Here is a 14176-nt window from a genome sequence, read left to right on the forward strand (position 1 = left end):
AATTCCTACAACACCCTAACAGGATGAAAATTGCTGGTTATTACTGCAAACAGAATAACGCACAAGAATTAAACAATTCTTAACTGCAGTTAATAACTCGTTACGGGGAAATAAACAACTTTATTCACCTCTTTGCTGCAAACGTCACAGGAGCAACTCCTGTAACCACTTTTTAATTAAAGACGAGTTGTAACCTGACACTTTCAGCATAATTCATACACTGAACAAACGGAAACACCAAAATATTCTCACAGAATGAAATGCAGTTCTTTTCCCCAGAAGTCAACGGATACTGTGTCATCTTCTGCCTTGTGACAAACTACGGGAGTGTTCACTGCAGGAGGTTCTTAAGGCATTTCGGAGAGAGTGGTTTATAGCTTCCCGATTTTAAAATTTTCGTAAAGACTGAACATAAGCCAGCAAATATTTTATTTTCTCGAAATATACTGAAAGGCATTTTTAACCGATTTAGGGATAAAAATAAGAATTATATAGGTTTTAACGTCAATTCAGACATTTTTAAGCACAATAGTAGTACAGTTTCTAAATAAATACATGAAACGTGTATATACAACTTCATTTTTAGTCATTTCTTCAAGAACAAAATACGTCTTTCCCTAAAATCTGAGGGCTGGTGATTACATCCCTCCACAGAGTTGGCGCCATGAAGCGAGACATGTCACACCCCCGAATCCACATATATGGGAAAAGCAGTAAGAGGAGAAGAAGAATATTTTTTGTTTTATATATTTTATTTTAAATTTTTCATCAAATAATATATAAACATAAATTTCTTCATTTTCACAAAAAACAGGAAATTTATAACTAATCAGTAGCTAACAAACAATTTAACCACCTAAAACAAAAAATGAAGGACAACTTACATAAAGGCAATACTACTGTACAGTAATTGTGGGTAAAACTGAAGACAGCATTTTTTCAGAGATGATAAATTCAATATTGTCAAGAAAGACCGCACTAATACCATCCAAAAGAATCTCAAATAAATACTCAAAAATCCTCAGTTCTTGTTAAATGAACAGCAGACACTGCAATTGATTAACATGAACCCCAAAATACCAACTGCAAGAGCACTCCTTAAAATACACAATATAAACAGGGCCAATGACTTTCGATGTGACGCCTCTTTAAACAACAAGCATCATCCTCATCATCAAAATAAACATACCGGACTTGTGTCTAGGAGCAGCCATAATCGGCTTTAATAGACTTCTGCAGTGTTTTGGGGGTCCACTTCATGAAAGAGTGAATTAGTTATGTGAATTAACTGCTTTATTGCACATTGCAGTGAACTTTTTATGCTTACACAATGGACAATTTCGTATGTAGTGAGTGTAATAAATTTTTCAATTATAGGAAAACTTTAAATCATCACGTAAGAACAAAGCACACTAACAAAAATCCTAAATTTTCGTGCGATTTGTGTAGTTTTACCTCTCACACAAAATACAATTTAGAACGACATAAAAATTCACAACATAAGACTGCGAAGTGTGAACAACCTCAAGTAAAATGTCCGCTTTGTGTAGAAGAATGTGCTACAAAATCCGATATGGTGGCACATTTTATTAATTTTCATGAGATTCGTATCGCAAAGGAAAGTTTAAAATTTGCGAATGAAGAGGATTTCCTTAAGTGGAAACGTGAAAAAGAAAATTAGCAAGTGTGTGAATTTGTTGTATGTCGCTCCAAGTACGAATGTAAAGATGGTTCCTCTAAAATGAAATACAGCTGCCACAGGGATGGGACCTTTAACTCAAGGGGTAATCATGAGCGTCACCAGAAAGTACTTGGAAGCAACAAGATAAGTGGTCATTGTCCAGCAAATATTGATGTTACTTTTCAGTCTGGAGAAGTGCATGTTTCATTTTGTGCAACTCATGTAGGCCACCAAGAAGAGTTAGGTCGCATGAGATTATCGCTGTCGGAAAGAAATGACTTAGCGAGGAAGATTGCGATGAAAATTCCTTTCGATAGAATCCTTGATGAGGTTAGAGATTCTATTGGTGAAACTGACATTGAACGCATTCATTTTCTGACCAGAAAAGATCTATTTAACATTGAGCAAGAGTACAATTTAAAATCTGAAGCTGTGCGGCATGAGAATGATTGTACGAGTGTCGAAGCATGGATTCGTGAAATGGACGAACGTGGAGGAATAGTACGCTTTTACAAGGGTCAAGACATGTCTTCTATGCTGTACCCTCAATTAAAACCAGAGGACTTCGTTCTAATTATAATGCATGAGGCGCAGCAAGAAACGTTACTACGATACGGCGACAAGTTCACTTGTATTGACAGCACACATGGTTTAAATAAGTACGAATTTGAACTAACTACCCTCCTAGTCGTAGATGGCAAGTTCCAAGGATTTCCATGCGCGTTCATGCTATCAAATAGGACGGATGCATTTGTGATGGAAGTGTTTTACAGAGTTATTAAAGAGGCTCTGCAAGTGACACTACAGTCAAAAGTGTTCATGTCAGACATGGCAGAAACATTTTACAGTGCCTGGCTATGCGTAATGATGCCTGCCAAATTCCGCCTGTTCTGTTCGTGGCATGTTGACCGTGCTTGGAGGAAAAACCTTTCTAAAGTTAAAGGCCGAGAGAAACAGGTGGAGGTGTACAAGTAGCTCAGAGTATTGTTGGAGGAAAGAGACGAGGCTGCTTTTTCGAGAATGCTCTATCAAGAAATAAATAAATTAAAAAGTGACCCTGACACAAGAGATTTTGGTATTTATTTCGAGGCCAATTATGAACACTCTGCAAGTAGCTGGGCTTATTGTAAACGTCTCAATGCCGGCCTGAACACTAACATGCATCTAGAGCGCATGCATGGAGTAATTAAACACATATACATGGAGGGTAAGAAGCCTAAGAGACTGGACATCGCAATCCATATCCTCATGCGATTTGTGAGAGATAAACTTTATGACCGCCTTATTTACATGAATAAAGGCAAACACAAATAAACTCTCACAAATAAGACTAAGGCATGCCAATTCATTATCGTTACAACCAGGAGAAATTATTTGCAGTGAGGATGTATGGACTGTTCCATCCACGAAGAAAAGTGAACTGTACGAGGTCAGAAGAACGGGTGAAATGAATTGCGGCTGTGACCTGAAGTGTACAGAGTGCAATACCTGCATTCATTCATACGTTTGTACATGCCACGACTCTTCCATTAAATTTAATATGTGCAAACATATACACCTAGCGGCTAAATATATTGGTGGTGCTAATGAACACTATTTAGAATCAGATACAAATTTAGTCATTCAGGAAGCACCTTCAAACGAAGAAAAGGACATTATTCTGAAGGAATTGCATAATCCCATGAAAAGAAGGCTAAGTGAGGACATAGAAGAGCACAAGGCCAAACTTCGAGAAAAATTTGAAAGCATTCTCGCAACAATAGAATCACCAAAACATGTAGATATAATTGAGAAACAGCTCCAACCAATAATCCCAACTATACATGCCCATAGCACAAAAGCGATGATCAGCACACCACCTTCTACTTCAAGGGGGATAAAGTGTGAAACACAGTGACGATTATTTTCCACAAAAAAAGTCCCATAAGAAAACTTCTTCTTCCTTGTCAAGGCCTACTGGCCTACAGGCAATTGCTGCAAATTTGTTACTCCACTAAGAAAAATGTGTTATAGGCCCTACTTCAGTACAATTGTTGGCTGCACCTGAGCAGTACTGGTGGAGATGTTCCATTTTTTCTTCTTCTTCTACTTCTCTCTCCCTCTTGTGTGGACTCCCTCTTTTTCTTGATCCCAAAGCGCCCTTCATGCTGCTGCTGGGAAGATTCTGTGTTGGCACAGAATTGGGTTTTAGCCTAAAAAAAGTTTATTGAAACAAAGTTAATATTCATATTAATTATACACATTGCTTTTTGAATAAGCCCATGCTATAGTACTATGAAATGCAAAACTGGTAGGCTATAATAATACAGCATATAAATTACAAGAATATGATGAACTGTTATGAAATACCAATCAATTTCATAGTAGTTGTGTAACAGCCCAAGATGTATTATTATTATATTATTATTTCTTGTGGTCCATGGTGTGGGTTACTGCAGTCGCTGCCTAGTTCGAGAACCACAGGCAACGGCTGAGTTGCCTATAACATGGTCCTCAGACTCGAGATACCCTAACATATTCCAAGTCATGGCCTGCTTTGTGCTCAGGTGGCTAGGACCCGTCAGGGGAGAGGTCGTCACTAGGACTATAAGTAAGGTAGCATCCTGCTTCACAGAATCGACCTACCTTGGAACATTTCAAGTAAGCCTCGGACCTATGGAAGTAACGGAGTCCAGGATACAGGCATACAATAGAGAAAGAATGGGTGGCATACAGTGACGCAGCAGTAAAAGCAGGAAGGAAATGCCTAGGAACAACCCTCTCTAAAGGTAGTGAAAAGCAAAATATTGTCGGAATGACAGAGTGAAGGCAGTTTTCAGCGTTCAATTACCACGGGCCAAGTCCTCAGTGTATCTGTGCTCCATGCGGTGGAGCTTGTCATAGGTATCGCACACTTATCTGTCCTCAGAGAAAATAATTGCTGACATGTTTCTGCTGCAACTAATATTTACTCCCCGTTGTGAGTAGTGAAATGTTGTTTGGTGCCTTTATTATATAATAATAATAATAATAATAATAAATTGCAAGATACTATGCTGTAATGTGCAAAATATTCATGTTCAAATTATGCTCATGTTTTTCTAGTGTAACTTAAAGGATTTATGAACTGTAATTTAATCTTATGACCATTGACTGCAATAAAATACTAAGTTATTATTATTATTTAACTCACAGAGGCTTGCAGACTGAACGCTGAAGGGCTTAACTGCCTGTAGCTATGTATGTATGTAATATTCATTTTCTCTATTTCAAGCAATAAAGGGAAGTTAAGTTTTATACACAAGAACTATTTAACTTCATAAAGCATAAAATTACAGGCCAGTCAGTTTGACATGCATTGCATGTACGCTTTGGGAAAGCATTCTTTCTGAATATATTAGACATGTTTGCAAAATTAATAACTGGTTTCATAGAAGGCAGTTTGAGTTTAGGAAATGTTATTCTACTGAAGCTCAACTTGTAGGATTCCAACAAGATATAGCAGATATCCTGGATTCAGGAGGTCAAATGGACTTTATTGCGATTGACCTATGTAAAGCATTTGATAGGGTAGATCATGGGAGACTACTGGAAAAAATGAGTGCAATTGGACTAGAAAAAAAGAGTGACTGAATGGGTGGCTTTTGTTACAAGCCCAAGTCAAGGCTTGGAGTGGAGGCCTCGCCCACACATGCTAGAGAGGCATCCTTGGTTCCTCCACCTGGGTGATACGGTGGTTCAGGTGAAGTGGGGCTGGTGACTGAGGTGAAGGCTCACTGCGGGGCGCTGGAACCAACACATCACTTTGCTCTACGTAGCCTGGCCCGAACTCAGTCATGATAATGCCAAGTGGAAACCACGTGAGTAGGCCTACTGAAGGGGGAACAAACCTGGCTAGGTTCGGGCCAGGGGCGGACCGCTGGATGGACGACTGAGGGGCGTGGTCTCTGCTACGGAGAGCCTAAGTTGTGGGAGGACAATGTATGGCTGTATGGCTCACCACGGATGGTAAGAACGACGCTCAGGACCCTAGAAGGGCCAAAAAACCTATGATTGATTGAAATATGTTTGCTTAAAAAGAGCCAATTTAAAAAATTTCGATATCAAGGGAAGCCATGGAAGCTCCAATAGAGCATATCCAGAAGCAAGCCCAAGATGAAGAAATGGAGACAGAAGTCCCAATTGGACAGGCTGTCGCTGATTCAAAACAAGAAATGGCAACAGAAGCTCCAGTAGAGCAGACTGCTACTACAAGCAAAGCAGAACGTCCATAGAAACAGAACTGAAGATTTCTGCCTCGAAAATCAACAGATTTCATATCGACAGACCACCTCGCAACAGTGCATATTACAAGGAAAGGAAGGGAGCGAGGAAGGAGGCCAAAATAGCGACTGGAACTTGGACGGAGAAGAAGCCAAGGAACAGGGATCGGCGAGAAGCTATCCCTCCGACAATGCCCAAAAGGCTGAGGCCAGGGGATAGTATGCCATCAAGTTCGGCTACAAAACCGCCCGCCAAAAACCAGAAAGAAGAGACGGTCATGTCCTTTTCGGAAAGACTAACTTCAATCAAGGTAGCAATAATACCTTAAACCTCTCCAGATGGGAAACTGAAGGAGGATGACGTGAAGAAACTTACATTTGCTCTGATAGCGCAAATGAAACCGCTTTACATAAAATCAGCTTCATGGTCCGTATCGCACTTCAATAGATTCACAATTAAGTATTTATTTTCCACCTAGTCGATACAATGATTGCTTAAGGCAATTTTTAATGGTCAAAAGTGGTACATGTTTCGTATATTATCAACATCTTCAGCCACATAACACTGTTTAGATGAAAAATGTATAAAATTGACAAAGTAATGCTTTAGAGGAAGTGTCCTTAAAATTAACATAAGATTGACAAGATTAAAACAAACAAATAACTCAAGAGAAAATATATAAATTATTTCTACAATAGAAAGCAGTCGTCAAGGAAACACTTGTACAATATTCCATAGAGAAATTGTCCTAATAAATATTCTTTTCTTAATGATTCATGAAAAAAGATCAATTTATAAATTAAAAATTATACAATTTATAAGTAATTATCGAAATGAAGAAATCCTGATATCACAGTGCGGCTCTTATTATTAATGTAGATGAAGATATAACTAATTCCTAGTTGTCAAATCTTATTAAGCCTGCTTTCCTTTGGAATAGTAACTCCTGTCATTCTTTCACAGTTTTGCGCCGGGTGTAATATTGATGATGCGTTCTTCCTTGCTCTTGCCACAGGTCATAAATTTACCAACATAGAACAAGACCTGACCATCATAAAAAAGTTAAAAAAGGGCAGCTTAATGAACACATATGAAGACCTGTACATTCATCTAGACCAACTTGTAAAGAAAAATGATAACCTTAATGAGGCTGTAGAATATAAGAATCCATTATATTATCAAATTCTAGTATATTTGAAAATGCTTGAGAAGGATCACGAAAAAAGAATTGGAATTTCTCCTCCTACAGATAGCCCTACAACTTATTCCTCCTCAGTTGAAGCTATAGGTGACAGCAAGGAAGTTCTTGACACACCTATATCCCCCGCTCCTCCACCTCCTCAGGTGCAAGAGCAAGGAAGAACGCATCATCAATATTACACCCGGCGCAAAACTGTGAAAGAATGACAGGAGTTACTATTCCAAAGGAAAGCAGGCTTAATAAGATTTGACAACTAGGAATTAGTTATATCTTCATCTACATTAATAATAAGAGCCGCACTGTGATATCAGGATTTCTTCATTTCGATAATTACTTATAAATTGTATAATTTTTAATTTATAAATTGATCTTTTTTCATGAATTATTAAGAAAAGAATATTTATTAGGACAATTTCTCTATGGAATATTGTACAAGTGTTTCCTTGACGACTGCTTTCTATTGTAGAAATAATTTATATATTTTCTCTTGAGTTATTTGTTTGTTTTAATCTTGTCAATCTTATGTTAATTTTAAGGACACTTCCTCTAAAGCATTACTTTGTCAATTTTATACATTTTTCATACTAACAGTGTTATGTGGCTGAAGATGTTGATAATATACGAAACATGTACCACTTTTGACCATTAAAAATTGCCTTAAGCAATCATTGTATCAACTAGGTGGAAAATAAATACTTAATTGTGAATGAAACCGCTGTCAGATGGATGCCTTTCAGGCTTCCTCGAATCTCCGAGGCTGGAAAGTGGAGCAGTGGTACTGATCTGTGTAAATCCAGAAACTAAAAGCTGGCTGGAACAGAGATATGGAAAGCAAAAAGAAAATCTTGGAGACCGTTCTGTGAGAAAGTGGAAGCACACAATGAAACAGCAAGGCTCCAGAAGATTCTGAAATCAACCCATATAAATCACATGTCTTGAAGAACATCTGAAAATGAACTATAGGAATAAGAACATTTTCATTTTAACGGACAGCCAAGCGGCCATTAAGGCACTAGAGGCAGTCCGGATAATATCCAGAATTGTCTGGTATTGCCACTCATTTCTTCTGAAGCTCTCAAAGTACAACATTGTCAAAATAACATGAGTACCAGGCATAAATGTATAGAAGGAAATGAAAAGGCAGATAAACTGGCTAGGAAAGTGGCAGAAACACATTTTGTAGGCCCGGAACCTGTATGCGGGATTTCCTATGGACAAGCCCGACACTACACAGGAAAATGGGTACAAAAGAGACAAATGGAGAACTGGAAAATTACTCCAGGATGCAGGCTTGCAAAGGAACTGAAAAAGGATTAAACAAGAAGCATACTAAAGAGTTGTTGAAACTCAACAGAGGAAATATAAGATGGGTAGTAGACCTGTTGACAGGATACTGCCATCTGAAAAAAAAAAAAAAAACCTACATAGAATTGGAGTAATAAGAGACAACATATGTAGGAAATACAATGAAGCAGAGGAATCAGCTGAACACACACTTTTCGAATGTGAGGCGTTGGGTAGAATCAGACTCTCTACTCTAGGACTACCAGGTGAAGTGAGAGGACAAATCCAAGAAGACCCAATAAGAACAACCTGCTGCTTTGTGAAGGGAGCAGGTATATCTAGGTGGGAATGAAGGAAAAACATGGTAGCAAAAGATCTTAGAGGTCGACACTAATTAGGAACTAATATTTAGAGGCCCCATGAAGAAAACAAGAATGGGTGGCTATATTTCTAGAAAATAGAACTCAGAGAATTAGAGTAGGCAAAGCTTTTTCTGACCCTGTAAAAATCAAGAGGGGAATTCCTCAGGGCAGTATTATTGGACCTTTATATTTTCTTATATATATAAATGATATGTGTAAAGAAGTGGAATCAAAGATAAGGCTGTTTGCTGATGATGTTATTCTGTACAGAGTAATCAATAAGTTACAAGATTGTGAGCAACTGCAAAATGACCTCGATAATGTTGTAAGATGGACAGTAGGCAATGGTACGATGATAAACGGTGTTAAAAGTCAGGCTGTCAGTTTCACAAATAGGAAAAGTCCTCTCAGCTTTAATTACTGCATTGATAGGGTGAAAGATCCTTTTGGGGATCATTGTAAGTATCTAGGTGTTAATATCAGGAAAGATCTTCATTGAGATAAACACATAAATATGATTGTAACTAAAGGGTACAGATCTCTGCACATGGTTATGAGGGTATTTAGGGGTTGTAGTAAGGATGTAAAGGAGAGGGCATATAAGTCTCTGGTAAGACCTAAACTAGAGTATGGATCCAGCGTATGGGACCCTCACCAGGATAACTTGATTCTCAAGAACCGGAAAAAATCCAAAGAAAAGCAGCTCGATTTGTTCTGGGTGATTTCCAACAAAAGAGTAGCGTTACAAAAATAATGCAAAGTTTGGGCTGGGAAAATTTCGGAGAAAGGAGACAAGCTGCTCGACTAAGTGGTATGTTACAAGTGATAAAAATCATGTTGGGTCCATACTGAATCTCAGTTATGTTCCGAGCTGTCAGTGGAGAGATGGCATGGCATGACATTAGTAGACGAATAAGTTTGACTGGTGTCTTTAAAAGTAGGAAAGATCACAATATGAAGATAAAGCTGGAATTCAAGAGGACAAATTGGGGCAAATATTCATTTATAGGAAGGGGAGTTAGTGATTGGAATAACTTACCAAGGGAGATGTTCAAGAAATTTCCAATTTCTTTGCAATCATTTAAGAAAAGGCTAGGAAAAAAAACCAATAGGGAATGTTCCACCTGGCCGACTGCCCTAAATGCAGATTAAGAGACTGAGTGATTGATTCATGACTTACCCCTGACTAAAGTGCCGAGGATTCCTAAAATCTGTGGATTGGAAGTGATCTCAACATATCTTGTATGTATGTAGGTAGGCCCCTTCCATTGATCACACCTAAAACATAAAAAAAGCCAAATTAAAGTCAAACCTATGAGTGCAATCTCTGCACCGCCACTAATATTTCACAATATTGGAATTTACTTACACTGGTTTGCCTCGAGGAAAGCAGAAGAAAGAGTTTATTCTACTGACGGAGGGCCTATAACACATTTTTCTTACTGGAGTAACAAATTGATTACACTCACTACATACGAAATTGTCCATTGTGCAAGCACAAAAAGTTCACTACAATGCGCAATAAACCACTTAATGCACGTAACTAATTCACTGTTTCATGAAGTGGACCTCCAAATACTGCAGAAGTTTATTAACACAGTCTGAACACAGCAGCACGATTTAAAAGCAATACTCGCTTCGCGAAAAGCTGCAACCAACAACAAACAAAACAGAGCTTCTTCTTCTTCTCCTTGCCCCACACGTGGCGCGCAATAGCTAGATAGGCGGTACTAAACGCCGAGGTTTCTCGAGCAGTCACGAGCAAAGCCGATGATGGCTGCTCGTTCGACATTCCCTAGACTCAAGTCTTAGCACACCACCCAAGACGCAAGACTAGTGCATGCCGTGGAGGCCACTGCATAGGCTACTTGAAGCCACCAGCAGTGCCAATGCACTATGAGAGCTATGTCTCATTTCCAAAATCTGATGCCTGCCTGGCCATCAGATAATACAGATGTTGATTCCCAAAGGGAATTTAAAATATTTGTCCCGAATGAGTAAATTTATAATACCAATATAATGGTCCGTTATTGGACATTATAAATTTTCCAGCTAACTCATTCTTGGTTGCCTGCGTTTCGCCCTCGTGTGCTAAGTTAGGCTCATCAGTTGGGACTTTTTCCCTTTTTCCCTTTTTCCCTTCCTTTTTCCCTTTGGGAATCAACATCTGTATTATATGATGTTAGTTCTGCGTGTACTTTGATTTGCTGCAATGCAGCGGACTTCTTCGTACACCTCGTAGTTCTTCTTGGGGAAGGCTGACATTACTTTGCCTTTGATCAGATGGTGTATTGTATTCTGCAGGGGTTCCCCATACTGGCAAGGACATGTGCTAAAGTTTCAGTCTTGGCATACTGTCCGCGATGGGTACCGTACTGACTCCGCCCATGGAGAACCTTCACAGGCGCTACATTTTCCTGCAATTTAATGGCATCACACCATTCTAAACTACAGGATTCAAGCCATCTGTTAGGCGATGAACGTTCTTCAGATAGGACTATGCCTTTGCCATGGGTTCTTAACTGGTGCCTGTATATAAAATAATACTTTGTACATTGCTCAGAATTTAAAAATAATGGTATTTCTGTATCAGTCGTGTCCACAATAACAAAGAAATGACTTAAATTTTCCATTATGTCTGTCTATCTGTCTGTGTTGTATGTACGGGCATCACGAGAAAATGGCCGAAGATAATTTAATGAAAATTGGTATGTAAAGTTAGGGAATGAGCCACTACAATCTAGGCTATAAATAATTTTATTCATGCTGGATAAAATAGTAGCTTAGGGGAAGGCATCTAAAATTTATTTTTTAAATACCTATGTTATATGTCCTATCAAAACGTACTACATAATTAAAGTTATAGAGAATACAATCTCTGATCATTTATGTCTTAATCAGTTTTACCGTACCGACTACGATAAGAGTGTTTTTTTTTTTTTTTTAAAGTGCTATTGTGAACCTGCTTGTATTTGGAAATGGCAGAAGTGCAATGTGTTGAATGTGAGGAAAGGAACATTAAGGACGATACAAACACCCAGTCCCCAGGCCAGGGATATTAATCATTTACAATTAAAAACCATTGACCCAGCCGGGAATCGAACCCGGGGCTGCCGGGTGACAGGCAGATGCATTGCCCCCAACACGGTGGGGTCGGACTACGATAAGAGTGGTAGAGTTGGTGATTATTGTTTTAAGAGGAAGTTCAACTAGGCAACCATCCTCTATATAATACTAATCAGAGAGCAAAAATGGAAGGGGTCCTATACTTCAAAAAATGAAGGTATCAGCCTAAGAAAGACAAGGGCCATGAAGAGTGTGAAAATGAAAGACTCCCTACGCTTCCATACGTAATCCTGCCGGGGTCCGAAAAGAACAAAAGTTGACACCATCTGATCAAAAGCAAAGTAATGTCAGCCTTCTCCAAGAAGAACTACGAGGTGTACGAAGAAGTCCACTGGGTTGCAGCAAATCAAAGTACATGCAGAACTAACATCATAGCAATCAACCTGAAGGAGGTTCAAACTAACAAGGTATGGCACAATAAATTTAAATAAGTGACTGTTCCGGCGTGTGAAGTGCGGGGAAGACTTTAGCATTTTCTAGTGATGTAGGTCCTTCTGCATGGTCTTCGAACTTAAAATGGTATTTCTTACTGGGAAGTTAATCAAATATAAGTGAGCATGAGTGGTTATCCTTGGAATTCTTCCCTGCTATTTTAATTTGGTGACTAAAATTTCTTACCTTCTAAATTAAAAATTTGTTCTTGGCCTTTAATGTTTTCTCTTTTAGTCACCTGGTAGTGTGGAATCAGCCCCAGTTTCTTTGGGCCATAAGCTTGCTTAAGTTTCTCTTCCTGGATTTTTTTCAGAGTGCTTGTTTTTCACCTCCATTCAACTTTTGGTTTTCAGCCTTTAGTAAACGTTTCCTTTGCAAGTTATAAATCTCATTCCGTATTGACGGTTATCACTTTACAAATGAAAATATTTATAAAATCCTCCTTATTAATACAAATCAAGTCATCTGTTAGATGAAGCAAAGTCTATACATGTTTCTGCCTAATCTCAAGGCCATCCTCAGTAGCAGAACAATAACTGCATAATATACAAACAAATTAAAAATCGTAATGAAGAGAAGTGACAGTGATCATGATTAGTGAATAAGAAACATATTGAGGTGTAAAGTCCTCTCATCTAATAGATCGTTCTTGAATTGTCAAATAACACTTGCTGACTGTTAAAATGAAAACACTGTGCTGAGGAGTGTAGTGAGACCGTTAATACTATGGATTAAAACGTGTGTACAGTGTTTTCATTTTAACAGTCAGCAAGTTTTATTTGACAATTTAAGAACAATATATAAGACGAGAGGACTTTGCACCTCAATATGTTTTTTATTCACTAATCATGATCACTGTCACTTCACTTCATTACGATTTTTAATTTGCTTGTGTATTGTGTAGTTACTGTTCTGTTACTGAGGATGGCCTTGAGATTAGGCTGAAACATGTATAGACTTTGCTTCATCTAACAGATGACTTGATTTGTATTGATAAGGAGGATTTTATAAATATTTTCATTTGTAAAGCGAAACTTTTCCTTTTTAAAAAAATTTTTTGTGGCTGTGTATTATGGTATAGATGTTGATTCCCATAGGGAACCTGAAATATTTGTTCTGAATGAGTTTTGGTAGGTATGCTATTTACCAACTGATGAGCCCAACTTGGCACATTGGGGCAAAATGCTGGCAACCAGGAATGAGTTAGCTGGAAAATGTATAAAGTCCAATAATGGACCAACTATATTGGTATTGTGTATTATGGCTCATATGCCTCTGCACATACTTGTCTGTTGAGGGTAACCTTGACATTAAATAATCTGTGTCAATATGATATTTTCCCAGGTAAAATTATATTGCCCAACATGGGCATTTTTGATGGTATGTGTCACTGGGTGGTGACATTTCAATTATTAAAAGTGTACCAAAGGACATACTCTCTTTTTCCACTAGGTATTGCCTTTGAATTATGGTTAACTTAACTGCAATACAAATTTGTACTCTGTTTGTTATACTGATAAAGAGCTAATTTGCTCACCTAGAATGTTAGAGAAAAAATGAGAGTTTCTTCCCTGATTATTGTACCTGTTTGAAGCTATACGCTCACTGTTCTACCTGTTTCGGAGATAATGACATCTTTTCCATTTATTCAGAACTGACGAGCTCTGATAGTATTTATGCCATCCTTTTTTTGAGCACCTAGGCTCTTTTGTTGGCTGTTGGTTGTTGTTAAACTTAATTTTTTAAGATTAATCAGAAAAGAAAGGAATCAAATTTCTCACATTTTATTAGGGTAACTTGTACTCTAATTTCTGCACTCTCAAGTCATTTACTCCACATGCTTTCTCA

The 14176-nt window shown here is 38.1% G+C and overlaps 1 protein-coding gene and 1 long non-coding RNA gene across 2 annotated transcripts in view; both read right to left on the reverse strand.

Annotated features, from left to right (window-relative positions):
* The window catches only part of LOC136874544 (uncharacterized), a 99582-nt gene that overhangs the window by 49965 nt on the left and 35441 nt on the right, over positions 1–14176 (reverse strand). The gene's annotated exons all lie outside the window — the stretch shown is intronic.
* On the reverse strand, positions 2502–10463 carry LOC137501053 (uncharacterized). Its single transcript, XR_011018318.1, has 3 exons — positions 10140–10463; positions 9951–10048; positions 2502–3873 (listed from the first exon to the last, which is right to left on the reverse strand). It is a non-coding gene; the product is annotated as an uncharacterized lncRNA (long non-coding RNA).

This window comes from Anabrus simplex, chromosome 5 (genome assembly GCF_040414725.1).
Source record: "Anabrus simplex isolate iqAnaSimp1 chromosome 5, ASM4041472v1, whole genome shotgun sequence".
Taxonomy (NCBI): domain Eukaryota; kingdom Metazoa; phylum Arthropoda; class Insecta; order Orthoptera; family Tettigoniidae; genus Anabrus; species Anabrus simplex.